The sequence below is a fragment of the Urocampus carinirostris genome, chromosome 3, assembly GCF_059441175.1.
Source record: "Urocampus carinirostris isolate Australia breed hairy pipefish chromosome 3, RoL_Ucar_1.0, whole genome shotgun sequence".
Lineage (NCBI taxonomy): Eukaryota > Metazoa > Chordata > Actinopteri > Syngnathiformes > Syngnathidae > Urocampus > Urocampus carinirostris.
In genome coordinates, this window is record NC_142351.1 from 27517 (window position 1) to 41014 (window position 13498).

Consider the following 13498-nt stretch of genomic DNA (forward strand, 5'->3'; position numbering starts at 1 on the left):
GGTTAATATGTCGAAAAGGTCCTAAAAATACGTAAGGGGAGTAGTCCGTCAAAAAAAACATAAGGGGCATGTGAGCATGTCATAAATGTCGAAAAAAAGACGTAGTAATAAGTGCTGATATGGTATGTGTGATCGTATAGTGGTTTTAACTTTTACAATGAAGTCAACTCGACATATTTTTGAATCTGAATTTTAACCAACATCATCCTTTTTATCGATGCATTTATAGATATATTACAATAATGAGTACAAAAACGGGAACAATTGACCTGCAATGAGCGACACAACATACACACACCATGTGGTTAGCACCTCCGCTGGGTTTGGACATCTATGAGGGAAATGAGCATTTCGGTTGAGTACAACGTACGGCAAAACTAACATGAATGGCGACAGAAACAAAAGGAAAATCAATCCAAACCGATTTGTCAATTGTACTTTTAATGTTATCAATAAACCTTTTGCGATGCTCCAAAAGATGGTGGCTTACCGTTAGCAGCGCGCTGGAGACTGCTCACAATATCCGCTTTCCGGTCATAAAATCAGAGGCGAAACTAAAGCTTACCCCATACGAGCAGGTGTCGATGTTGGCCTCATCATTGCAGGACACTTATACACAAACTATACAAACATATTTCAGCAGAAATTTCAACAAAACTAAAGTTTTTATTTGTAACACACACATATACATACATATATATATATATCTCATCAGCGGCACCGCTCATCCTCTGTTGGGTCGCGGGGGTGCTGGAGCCCGTCCCAGCAATCATCGGGCAGGGGACAACCTGAACTGGTTGCCAGCCATTCGCAGGGCACACGGGGACAGACAACTCACTCGCTCAGTCACAATTTGGACCGGCCGATCCACCTGAAATGCATGTCTTTGGAATGTGGGAGGAAACCGGAGTGCCCGGAGGAAACCCACGCAAGCACGGGGAGAACATACAAACTCCGCACAGTAAGGCCGGGAGCTGGATTTGAACCCATGCAGGAGGTTCCCACGACCTCAGAACTGTACCGCACACGCGCTAACCACTGCGCCGCCGTGCTGCCTGTATATATATACATATATATATATACATTTATATATATATATATCACTGAGACTGGGAGGTCGCTGGTTCAAGCCTCGGCCGGGTCATACCTAAGACTTACAACATTGGTACTCAGCAAATGACTAAATTTTGTGCAGGCTTGGGGAGTAACGGAACACACGGAACGGCAAAAATGAGGTTGGCAAGCTGTTTGAATTTATTTTCATTTTGTTTCTGTCGCATTTGATGTTAGTTTTGCCGGAGTTCAAAGAGATCAAAGCCAGGAGAGAAAGCTTACCACGTGCTGGGAGTCATCATTTTATTAATATTTAGTTTCTTTTCTCTTTTATTAGCATATTTGATGTTGGAGTAATCCAAAAGTAATTAAAAGTAATCAAGTTAACGTAACCTTAACCCAACCCTGTATATATATATATATATATATATATATATATATATATATATATACCAATTTATAACATACACAAAAATAGTGCTACTCTTAACAGTCTCCTAAAAAAGTGACTGTAGCTTTCAAGCCGGAGAAGATGTCATCAGGTGGTGTCCAACTGTCACTGGGCGTTTCCACCCTGAACCACAACGCCCTCAAGTTGGCGGGCCGGCAGTGATGGCCAGTCACTGCACAGCTAAACTTTATATATATATACATATTAAGCGACTGAGTGGAAGAAAGAAGAGATCGGAAGGATGATGACTTAAAGGAAGGTTGATGTGTACCTTGATTGAAACCAAGATGAAAGGAAACGGTGGATTACAGCTTGGAGGTATGTATGGTACAAAGTCTGGAGTTCTGTGTGGACATGCGAGAGAAGGAGTGGCTGTCCTCGTGAGTGAGAAAGCAAAGGAAAAACTGTCGGAGTGGAAAGAGATATCTTCCAGAATGATGTGAGTGCGATTGAAGTGGGGTGAAGAAGTATGGATGCTTACAAGTGCATCCGGACCTGGTTCAGAAAGAAGCGCTGAGGAGAGAGAGGCGTTCTGGAAGGATTTGTCCCACTGTGTGGTTAAGTGCGAAAGAAGGGTGGAAAGTGGTTATACTAGGTGACCTGAATGCGAGAGTGGGTGATGGAACGGTTGAAAATGCGATGGGTAGATATGGAGTACCGGGAAGAAATGAGAGTGGGAAGAAACGGATTGAGTTATGTGTGGAAAATGAGTTGGCGATTGCAAATACATTCTTTCAAAAGAGGGAAATAAGTATACTTTGTCAGAGTGGATGGTGGACAGAGCACTGATGGATTATGTAGTGGTTATGAAAGGGATCTTAAGTAGATTGTTGGATGTGCATGTTTACAGAGGTGAAACGAGTGGGATGCGGAAGGAAAACGGAGAAGCGATGGATCGTGGAGGGCTAGTTATAAGAAGCGTGTGAGGGAAGAGGTGAAAAAGTCAGAGTTGAAGGCAGAAGAGGAAAGAGAGTTTGAAGAGAAGATAGGGGAAGAGAATGAACGGATTCGTCGAAGAGAAGTGGAGAGTGCGGAATGAAAGTGGTTTAAAGAGGCAGTGTCGAGGAGTGCAAAAGAAGTGTGCGGAATGAGAAAAGTTGGTCGCGGTATTAGGAAAGGAAGCGATTTTTTTTTTTTTTGTTTACTCAAAATGAAGATGTTTATTGAATAGTAATGCAGAAAAGCACATAATGCAAATGTGGGTCTGACTTCCAGAGCCTAAAATATGGCTTTTGGGCAATTTATTCCATATTAACTGTGGACAATTCTTTGTACGGTGGACCTGGGAACCCTGAAGACCCGTGACACCACACGGTAGAACGATGAGGTCTCAGAGGCTGCGACATAGAATGTAACCCATAGAAGAGACGCGGCTGCAAGATACGTGCGGCGATGCGTACGAAAGGTATCGAGTGAAAAAAAGTTTGGGGAAAACGGTCGTGGAAGCAGCGAAAAGGAAAGCAAATGATGAATGGGTTCCAAAGATAGGAGTGAACTTTGAGGAGAGTATGAGTACGGATGTTAAGAGGGGACCGTATGAGAGTGCGATTGTGCCGACCGTGTGGTACGGTGCAGAGACTCGGAGCCTGAACGTAGATTTGAGAAAGAAATTCAAATACTATTGAAAATCCGTGGTGTGATTTAAAGCGGGCTGTCCGTGCTCGGAAACAATCGAACCTGAGTGAAGTGGAACTGTTTTGTAAAGGAAAATGGTCCAAAATACCTTCGACCGTGATCCGTACCCTCATCGGAAGCTATGAGGAAGCATTTAGAGGCTATTTTTCTGCAAAAGGAAAATCTACTAAATATTGATGGAATTTTTTTGTTGGGGTGGCCAAATGTATGCACCTGCCTACTTTTGTTCAAGCAATGATTGCACATATTCTGTAACTCCTATAAACTTCATTTCACATCTCAGACATCACTGTTTGTCTGCTATTTGATATATTGAACTGAAATTGCTGATCCCAACGATTGATTGATTTGTAAAGGAAAATCTTGAAAATGATCAGGGATTGCCCAAACTCTTGCATACGACTGTGTATATATTTATATTAGATATATTATAGAAATAGATAGCTGGATAGATAGATATCTGATGTGTACAATAAATCGGAATTACTTTAAATGAAGGAGTAGTTCAATGTATTTCATATATATCATTCCATGACATGTATTCACATTTCCAAGTAATATGTGGCCCTTTGAGGTTCGACATTACGCTCTGAGAAATGAGTTTTACAACCACGGGACAAGACGTTGTAGAGTTTGAATCCGAATGAAAAGCCTTTTGCCGACTCTTTGAAAAGAATCATGATGAAAATTCGTTCTAAAAATAGTCCTCTTCACGCGTCCATAAGAAAGAAAAATGATGTGGAAAAACTCAATGTAGCTCCAACGATCGTTATTCTTGAAAGCACAAAGCCTGCTTCCTGCTGGTCGCTTGCTAGCACTGCGTCTGGTTGCTCCACAAAATCCTACCGATCCAATTCAAAAATAACCTCAATGATTCAATTCGTGGAGATGTGAGCGGTCAGGGGGAGTTCCAGCTCCACACGGTTTCATCCGCAACTTGATGTCATCACGAGCGGACCGTGTGTTTTTTTTTTGGGGCGCACGTATTTGTGTGAGAAGCTCTTCCCCAATTTGAATTTGAATAAATCCAAATATGGGTCCAGACTTACCGACGAGCACCTTCGAGCCCTACGGAACAGGGATGACGAAAATGCAAGGAATCTTATTCTGTGTTCAGAACGTTTTTTTTTCATTCAAAATTCATATCAAAAATGTGTGTTTTTGCTATTGTTTGATAAAGACTCCCAACGTGGACAAAAGAGACAAACTTAGCAAATTCTTAACACGGTGTCGGTACTTTATTTCTGCTGTCATTTCAGTAGCAATGTTGCGGTCAAATAAAGATCACGGAAAGCCAAAAACAAGGACCGGAGGGAAAAGCCGGAGTGGATTTTGTGACCCCTTTTCATCTCGGACACTTGACGCGATCGTTAAGTTTTAAAAAAAAAAACAAAGAAAATCATTCGTATCATCCAAATAACTTAAGACATTTTGACCACGCAAATTTGATTACTAGTCCAAAAAGTACATTGGAGATTCACTCAATCACAACCAAGTTAAAAAAAAAAACTCTAGTCAAGTAGTCATCTTGATAAAGTCAAGTCCAAAATCGTATACCGTATCATATGCATCTTTGTACACGATTCCACAGAGGACGTTCGAAATGACTCCAGAAGTCAAAAATTGAACACACGGCGGTACCTCTACTTATCGATTCAACTCGTTCGGGGAGTAGGTTCGTAACCTGAAACATTTGTAAGTAGGGACGCCTTTTAAATGTAAATGCGCTTATCCTTTCCAAGTCCCGCAAATGTATGATATCTTTTTGAATAAATCATAAAAGAGCCTCGGAACATGAAACAAATACATGTTCAAATTGGATTACCGCACAATGAACGTAAGAGGCACATCATTAAAAAAAGAATAAAGGAAATCATAGAAATATTCAATGACCTTTTAACTTGAACTGGGGACACGAAGAGCATGCCGGGGTTCGTGCAGACGCACCGTCATTTTCTTCGCGTAAACGCAAACTATATCAAGCAGAGTGCTGAGCACCGTTCTCACCAGCACACGTGTGAGCCTGAGCTTTAACCTGACTTAAGAATCTTTGACCACAGAATGAACAAGAAAACGGTTTCTCATCAGTGTGGGTCCTCGTGTGACTTTTTAAGCTTCCTAGTTGGCTGAACGTTTGACCGCAAACCGAGCAGGCGTACGGTTTTTCACCTGTGTGGATTCTTGTGTGGATTTTGTAGTTTCCCCTCTGGGTGAACTTTTGACCACAAACTGAACAGGCGAAAGGTTTTTCACCGCTGTGTGTTCTCATGTGGCGCTTTAAATGTCCTTTCTGGCTGAATGTTTGACCGCAAACCGAGCAGGTGAAAGGTTTTTCACCAGTGTGGGTTCTTGTGTGTATTTTTAAGTATAATTTGTGGGTGAAGGATTGACCGCAAACCGAGCAGGCAAAAGGTTTTTCCCCAGTGTGGGTTCTTGCATGCATTTTTAAGGTGCCATTCTCAGAGAAGTTTTTACCGCACACTGAGCAGGAAAAGGGTTTTTCACCAGTATGGGTCCTGGCGTGTCTTTTCAAATGTGTTTTCTGGCGAAACTTTTGGTCACAAACTGAACAGGCAAAAGGCTTCTCACCTGTGTGGGTTCTAGTGTGACTCTCCAAGTTATATTTAATCCTGAACTTTTTACTGCAAAATGAACAGGCGAGCAGTTTTTTACCGGTGTGTTTTTTCATAGTGCGACTCTCGCTGAATGTTTGACCACAAATCGAGTTAGAAAATGGCTTTTCGCCCATGTGGGTTCTAGTGTGGCTTTTTAAGGTTTCTTTATGACCGAAATTTTGGCCGCAAATCGAGCAGGAAAAAGGTTTTTCTTTAGCATGGGTTCGTGAGTGGAATTTTAAGGTCTCGCTCTCGGAGAAGCTTTCGCCGCAAACTGAGCAGGCAAAAGGATTTTCTCCTTTGTGGATTCTTGTGTGTTTTTTTAAGGTCCCACTCTGGGCAAACTTTTGACCACAAACCAGGCAGGCAAAAGGTTTTTGACCAGTGTGGGTTCTCGTATGTATAGTTAAGCATGATTTACGGCTGAACTTTTGATCGCAAACCGAGCAGGTAAAAGGTTTTTCACCAGTGTGGATGATTGCGTGTTTTTTTAAGCTCCCGCTCTCTGTGAATTTTTGACCGCAAACTGAGCAGACAAAAGGTTTTTCACCAGTGTGGGTCCTTGTGTGGCTTTTCAAATGTGCTCTCTGGCTGAACTTTTGACCACAAAATGAGCACGCGAACGGTCTCTCACCAGTGTGGGTTCTCGCGTGGCTTTTTAAGCTTCCTTTTTGGCTGAATTTCTGTCCGCAAACCGAGCAGGAAAAGGGTTTCTCGCCGGTGTGTGTCCTGGCGTGGCTGTTTAAGTGATATTTATGTCGAAATCTTTGGCCGCAAACAGAGCAGGCAAAAGGTTTCTCACCAGTGTGGACCATCATATGGCGTTTCAAACAAAACTGGAGCCAAAAGGTTTTGCCGCACTCGCGACACGTGTATTCGTCTTCTGACTTTTTGTCGCCGTCGTCGTGCGCGGAGTCAAACGTGTCACCGTCATCCGTTGTCCCGGATCTTCCGCTCGGAGACACCTTTTCCTTGTTCTCCTCGTGTTGATTTTCTGAGGTGAAACAGGCCAGAGTCACAGGAAGTTCTGTGGAATGTTCCTCCCTTTTCATATGGACAGAATCCGAATCCCGCTCCTGCTTTATAACGTGACGGGGTTCCGAATCTTTATTTTCCTCTTTGAGGTGATCGGGCTCCGAATCCTCCTTTTTGACGCCGGGCGACTTTGGCTCCCGTCGCAGAGGAAGAAGCTCCGCTTCGTCGGCGTCTGCGGAACACAATAACGTATGAGATCATCTCAGGGGCCGCGGTCTGCTCGCAAGCCTCCATTTAGAAATAGGTGACCTGAATTTGATTCTTACAAACTCTTCCTTCCATTCTTTCATTTTATTTCTATACGACTTATTGTTACCGTAAATTCCGGACTATAGAGCGCACCCGATTTTAAGCCGCACCCACCACATTTTAGGAGGATAACCGCTTTTGTACTTACACAAGGCGCACCTGTATATAAGCCGCATGCGCCCACATTCAAACATGGAACACAATCACAAAATTAACCCAAACCCGACTTTGAGTCCCGCTATTGTAACCGAATATAAAGTACACAGTCCAATAACCACAGCCGGCAAAATGAACGGAAAATGATACCGGTACTTAAGGTTTGATGCAGACCTGCAGAGTCTGGGTCCCGTTAAAAATAATCCAAGGGAAAAAAATGTATATTTCCAAAGGTAAGGGTGGGAAAAATATATATATCCACTATTGTACGCTGCGTCCACAAACACGTCTCACCTTTACTCCCCGTTGTTTTCGCCCCTTCTTTTTGATTCGCCCGTGGAAAACATATCAGAATAAGTCTCAAAAGTAAATACATTACAAAAATATACAGTTGCAAATACATATTTTACACGGTTACACATATTTACAAAGAAAGACGGTACACAGAGAGAGTTTTCAAAGCTTTAATGATAATATTATAACTTCCATCCCAAACCGTGCCTGTGAAGGGTAGCAATACGCTACTAGCAACACGCTCGCAACACAGTAAACGGCTCTGTTAAAAAAACATACCGTACTCGTAGTCATCGCGGTGAACCGTCCTCGTCTTCCTCCTTATAACTGACGTCATCAAAGTCGTCTTCCCCAGTATGGGAAAGAGGCTATGTCATATAGACGTCGTCCCACGCTCCCTTATGCGCACGTAACACACTCGCAGAGTAAAACTTACGCGCAGTAGCTCTGTTTCATTCTTTATCGGACTGCTCGATTGCATTTAGCTTGAAAGCTGCGTCACGTGCCTTTCTTTTTGCAATTTGCACGGTGAGGTTAAGTTTATGCTCATTTCATTTGTGCACAAGCTAAGAAGTTGCAGTCTTCCTCAGCACAAATATTCCAGCGGTCTAAATCTTACCTTCTGTACCGGAGCGCCGCTGGCGGCCGTTAGAAGAATGACATCGATCGGCCGCATCACTGAATAAGCCGCAGGGTTGAACGTTTGGGGGAAAAGTAGCGGCTTATAGTCCGGCATTTATGGTAATATGCTATCTGTGCCTATTAATAATAGTCTAAAGATGGCCTTTTTACAGACTCAAGCGTTTAAGCTAGAAGGATTCCTGTCAGATAGGCCTGAAATCCCCAAAGTCGATGGAACGCCGTCCTTTCAAGTTAAGAATATTACAAGAACCGGTGGCAGAAATTCGCCATCGGTCGTCCCGGTCCGATGCCGGGATCGGAATTCATGTCTGGATTGTTCGTGACGGTCCCGTCTAAACCGGTTCTCAAACACCGCTCTAAACAATAAGCCGTGTAATGTCCCTCCAGTCGCATTTGACCCTAATCTAAGGAGGTAGAGCGCTCGTCTTGGGATCAAGAGGTGGCAGCTTCGAGGATATGTCCAAGTGTCCTTGACACTCAACCCCTAATGCCCCCGATAGCAGGTCGTTGCCTTGCATGGCTGAGTTAGTATGTAAAAGGGTGAAGCACATTGTAAAGCGCTTTGGGAGGTCTTCAATGACTTGAAAAGGGCTATAGAAATGCAGACCATGAACCACTTTTCCCACCTTTGCAAAAATGTACCTCATGCTGCACGAGTCCGACGCCGTGACTCTAATCCGCGCATTTGTTACTTCCCGTCCCGATGACCGTAACGCCCGACTCTCCGCTCTCCCGAGGTCTCGTCGAGCCGCGCGGTTTCGGGTCGAAATCCCGATTGCAATTTTTCAGACCCGTATCGCAATTTCAATGTGATTTTCCATTTCAAAGGAGAAGTGCATTTTGTATTCGCATTGTGTTTTCTGGGGAGAACTTAAACACGGGGACAAACAAATTTACTTCCGGATGACGTCATCGCCGATGACGAGTATAAGACGTACAAAATAACGAGAATAAATCTACAAATAAAAAGAGAATTGCCTTAGAGTAAACGGTCTTTATTGTCATGATACTAAATACTAAGCAATCGCTGGGCTTTTCCTTTGAGTGCGAGCGATTTCGAGAGAGGCCGGCGATCTAGACCATAGCCTCTGGTAACCGCGACTTATGCGAGGTCCCCCTGACCGATAAAATGCGAGAGCCGCGAACGTAGCGGTTTTCCACCAGTAGTATCTCCGCGTCGTCCGTTTCCTGGCTAACGTGACTCGCTTTGGTGAGTAGCCGCGTTCGGCTTCGGCGGTTTGAGAGAGTTGTTATCCTAGCTGTCGGCTTACCTTTCCGTCAGTCTATTCCCGTACAAAACAATCGATGATTTTCTTTTCAATTTAACGAGTCACTAAATTTAGGAGCGGCGGCGTTCGTTTCGGTGGCCGGTTGCGCTCGGCCGTTCGACCGACCGACGGCTTCCACCGGCCTGCAAACTTTACCCGGCCTTTATTGGCCAGTGGCGTTAAAAGCCGAAACGTGACAATTGTTGTCGGCCTTACAGTCAGTCGCTCCAAAACAAAAAACAGTTGAAATCCTTGAAAATTAAGGTAGCTCAGGAGGTAGAGCGCTCGGCTTGGGATCAAGGGATCCCAGTTCGAATCCCGGCTCGTCAGTGTAACATGTCGAAGTGTCCTTGGGTAAGACACTGAACCCCTAATACCCCCAATAAGCAGGTTAGCGCCTTACATGGCTGCAAGGCCGCTATTGGGAAATGTGGAGCACATTGTAAAGCGCTTTGGGAAGTCAGTGACTTGAAAAGCGCTATATAAATGCAGATCATAGTTTCATAGTTTTCTTAGAAGCCGATCCATGACGGTGCAGACTTGAGCGTAATACTCGCGTGTAAAAACGAATCGCAAATTGCTTTGCGCGCAAATATTGACTTTGTTTTTCGATACATATGGTAAAATGACGTCGGGCGTTTCATTGGCTAACCAATGTGTCAACATTTGAATTGTTTACTATTGGCTAAAGAATTTTGAGGCCAAATTGGTCAAGAGTTTTTTTTTCAATATAGGTTTTCACTGGCAAAGGAACGTGAAAAATAGCTTGCAATTGACCAAAAGTGGTGTTGATTATTTTGTCGGAGGCTATTGGCTATACAGAAAGTCATCAAATTTCTTTTTTAACAATAGACTGATTACAAGGATGATCCTCAAATGATGCAGGAATGCTTTTAGGCGGATTTGTATTTATCCGTCTACATTATGGTGTGTTTTGACCTCAATATTTGACAGTTGGATTTACTGGTGAATATAACCAAACCATATTTGTGGGGAATTCTACTATCAGTTGACCAACAGGGGGCGTACTTGGTGAGCTACGCCAGCTTTAAAGTTTTGGAGTCACTTGATAGAGACTGATTTCCGCGAGGAGTACATGTTGAAATACTCATTATATGTCGAATCCCAAAAGTTTGCACTTTACAATGCTATGCGGTCCGACCCGTTTCAGTGACTGCTGACATCGTACGGACGGTCCGGCGGCCCGTCGGCGGGCCCTGGGAACCTTAAGGGGTGAACTCGTTTTAAGGAAGCACGTTCAGGTGCAGACTGTCACTTTGGCTCTTATCGCAACATGAGTAGCTCAATCGAGTGCGTGTCTTTGTGCTGGAGAAAAAGCATCAAAAGCAGGCTAAAGTGGAAGCGATTAGCCGTTAGCATTACATTGGTTCGTCAATCTGGCTCTAAAACGGGAGCGCCCGCACTTTTCAGTTTGCGAGTTAAGTTCAAATTTCCGAGCACTTTTCATTTCATCTCATTGAAGTCGCGTTCGTCGTATTAACAATTTGGTTGATTTACTGTAAAAAATGTCAACGAGTTATTTCTTTTTTTTCACGTTCCTTTACACGAGTTGCTTCGAGTGAAAGATTTTACTTGTGATACAATTCTAATGTATTTCATGTAAGGGGTTTCGGAGAGTTATGAAATAGATAGATAGATACTTTATTCATCCCGTAGGGAAATTCACACTTCCAGCAATATCCTTGTGTTGAAAATCAAACAATAATAAAGTATAAGGAATAGAATACATAAATACCCAATGTAACGTGTTGATATAGAGTATTTCAATAGTGCTACATAAAATACGCACTGTAACGTGCGGTTTAATGTGGTCTTTTACTCCCCCGGGTGGAGTTAAAGAGCCTCGTGGCACGATGAAGAAATGATCTCCACAGTCTGTCCGTGGAAGAAGACTGTGACGGCAGTCTGTCGCCGAAGCCGCTCTTCCGTTTGGAGATGAATTTCTGACGAATATTGTTTGTCGAAAATCGTTTAGCCAATGTTGAAGCTTTTACGGCAAATGAATATTGGCTCCAAATATCGTTTTTTGGCCTCCTCTCAATACTAATGGTCGACGTCGAATCTGAAAAACCCAAATGGCTCCGTCCTTAAACTATGGAGCAGGGGTGGCGAACAAGTTTGACACAAAGATCCGAAATTCGGAACCGTGAGAGTCAAAGAGCCGCATCGCGCACGGACAAAGACACACGATTCGAAACGTATGATTTCCCATAAGGCACTCCTCTGCTTGCAGTACAAGAAGTAGCGTTCTTGCGTTGATTTCAAGGAAAGTGTCCACCTTCGATACACGTACAAAATGCACCTTAGCCAGAGTTAAGTACCCTGGAGGTCACATACCCTCTCCTCACAAAGGCACCTCTCATCTCATCTCATCCCACACACTTTTTCTCACCATCTCATTCGCTTTCTCTCTCTTACACACACAACTACTAAACACCCTTCAGACGCACACCTATAAAACCTGTACAATGTCAATGAACGGAATATTCAAATATTCACACAAGCGCGTTCGGTCGGATGTTTTTTTCCCAAACTACACTAGGGCAAAATAAAAATGTCACGTAAAAAGAAATTTTATTCGAAGCCAAACACATTTGAATGCATGAACAAATGTCGGGATTTTTTTAGCATTCAATTTTGATACTTAATAACATTTTGATACTAAAGTTTGAAATGAGTATTGCTGGGGTTACTTTAATTTTACACAAAAGTGGAAAGCGAAGTCAGACATTTACTACTTTATCACAATGTCTAAAAAAAATGGCCAAAGTAAAATACACAAAAGTTTTAGGGGCGGTGAACGGGTCGTCTCCAAAAGGCCACTTTTAAAAACGCCTAAAGCTACCCTTCCAGAAAATGTGTCAAATACAACGTTTCGTTTTTAAGATTGCGATGCAATTTGAAACGGTACCGGGTTAGGCTTCAATCTATTGCAGGGGCGGCTAACCCGGTCCCGGGGAGCCTCGCGTCCTGCATGTTTTGGAGCTTTCGCGGCTCCGGTCCAGGTCATTCCACTCACCTGGATCCTTATCAAGCTCTCACAAAGCTTGTGAAGAAAACCTGTGTTGGAGCAGAGAAACCTCCAAAACACGAGGGCTCTCAAGGAGCGGGTTAGCCAGCCCTGATCTATCGTTTCACCTGCTAACTTGGCCATGCAACATTTATCTTCTAGCATCGAATTGCAAAAGACATTCAGGGGGAAAGAAAACCTTTCCATTTCTGTCTCTTTCAAATCAGATGAGTCAATATTAGAAGCACTCGCAGTGTGGACACGACTTTGAGAGTCTTGCCTTTGAAAAGGGAAAGAACAAAACTCTCCGTTCTCCTAGAGGAGCAATTCATTTGACTTTGGCTAGGTCTCGGAGTGGGACGTGAGGCCAAATTTGCAAGAAGAGTAAACGGGATAAAGAAAGGCAATTGGCCAACCTGCTCCGTTGGACGCCACTGGATGACGCCTGCTCACTTCGCTTAGCCGTCGATATTCTTGCTCGATCTCTTCAAGCTCCTCTTTCATATGCCCTTTCCCTCTTGAGCACATTTTAGCCAGGTTGAAAGCTCGCTATCGATTTTGTTTTGAGTTAGTTGGTTGAAGATAATCCCCAGGTTTGGAGCGGAAAAGAGCTCAGAGCGACTGAACAAAGAAAGTGGGCGGAGCTCCAAACCAACAACTTCCGGTTCACAAAAGAGCTCGAACAAATTGTCCCCTTTTTCATTTTGAGTATTACTTTGCCACATTTCATGACATATTTTTGTTGTTATGTGTGTCAGCGGGTAGTTGTTGTAACACCTTTTGAACTTTTTAACAACTGATAACCAAATCCTAACGTCAAGCATTTAGGAATTGCGCCGTCTTGCGGAGTCATGTAGTGCTACATTTTCTCTTCCTAGTGCGTCATCATGCGGAATTATGCAGCGTCCAAGTTGTTTGGATTGCTTTTAACGATTTTTCTTCATAGCTGTCACGCTCCAGGGCTCCACGCCCTTGCAAACTGTCCTATTTTCCCCTAGAAAATAATCGTACACCAACTTTTTGGTTAATTCAATGCAGAAAATGAATGAATCATTTGAATAGGAAAATT

The 13498-nt window shown here is 43.4% G+C and overlaps 1 pseudogene across 1 annotated transcript; it reads right to left on the reverse strand.

Annotated features, from left to right (window-relative positions):
• Nucleotides 1-5118: 5118 nt before the first annotated feature.
• LOC148368161 (uncharacterized) lies at nt 5119-13052 on the reverse strand (annotated as a pseudogene). The gene is made up of 2 exons (XR_015849917.1): nt 12846-13052; nt 5119-6961 (listed from the first exon to the last, which is right to left on the reverse strand). The product of XR_015849917.1 is annotated as an uncharacterized LOC148368161 (transcript).
• Between the last annotated feature and the right edge of the window lie 446 nt (nt 13053-13498).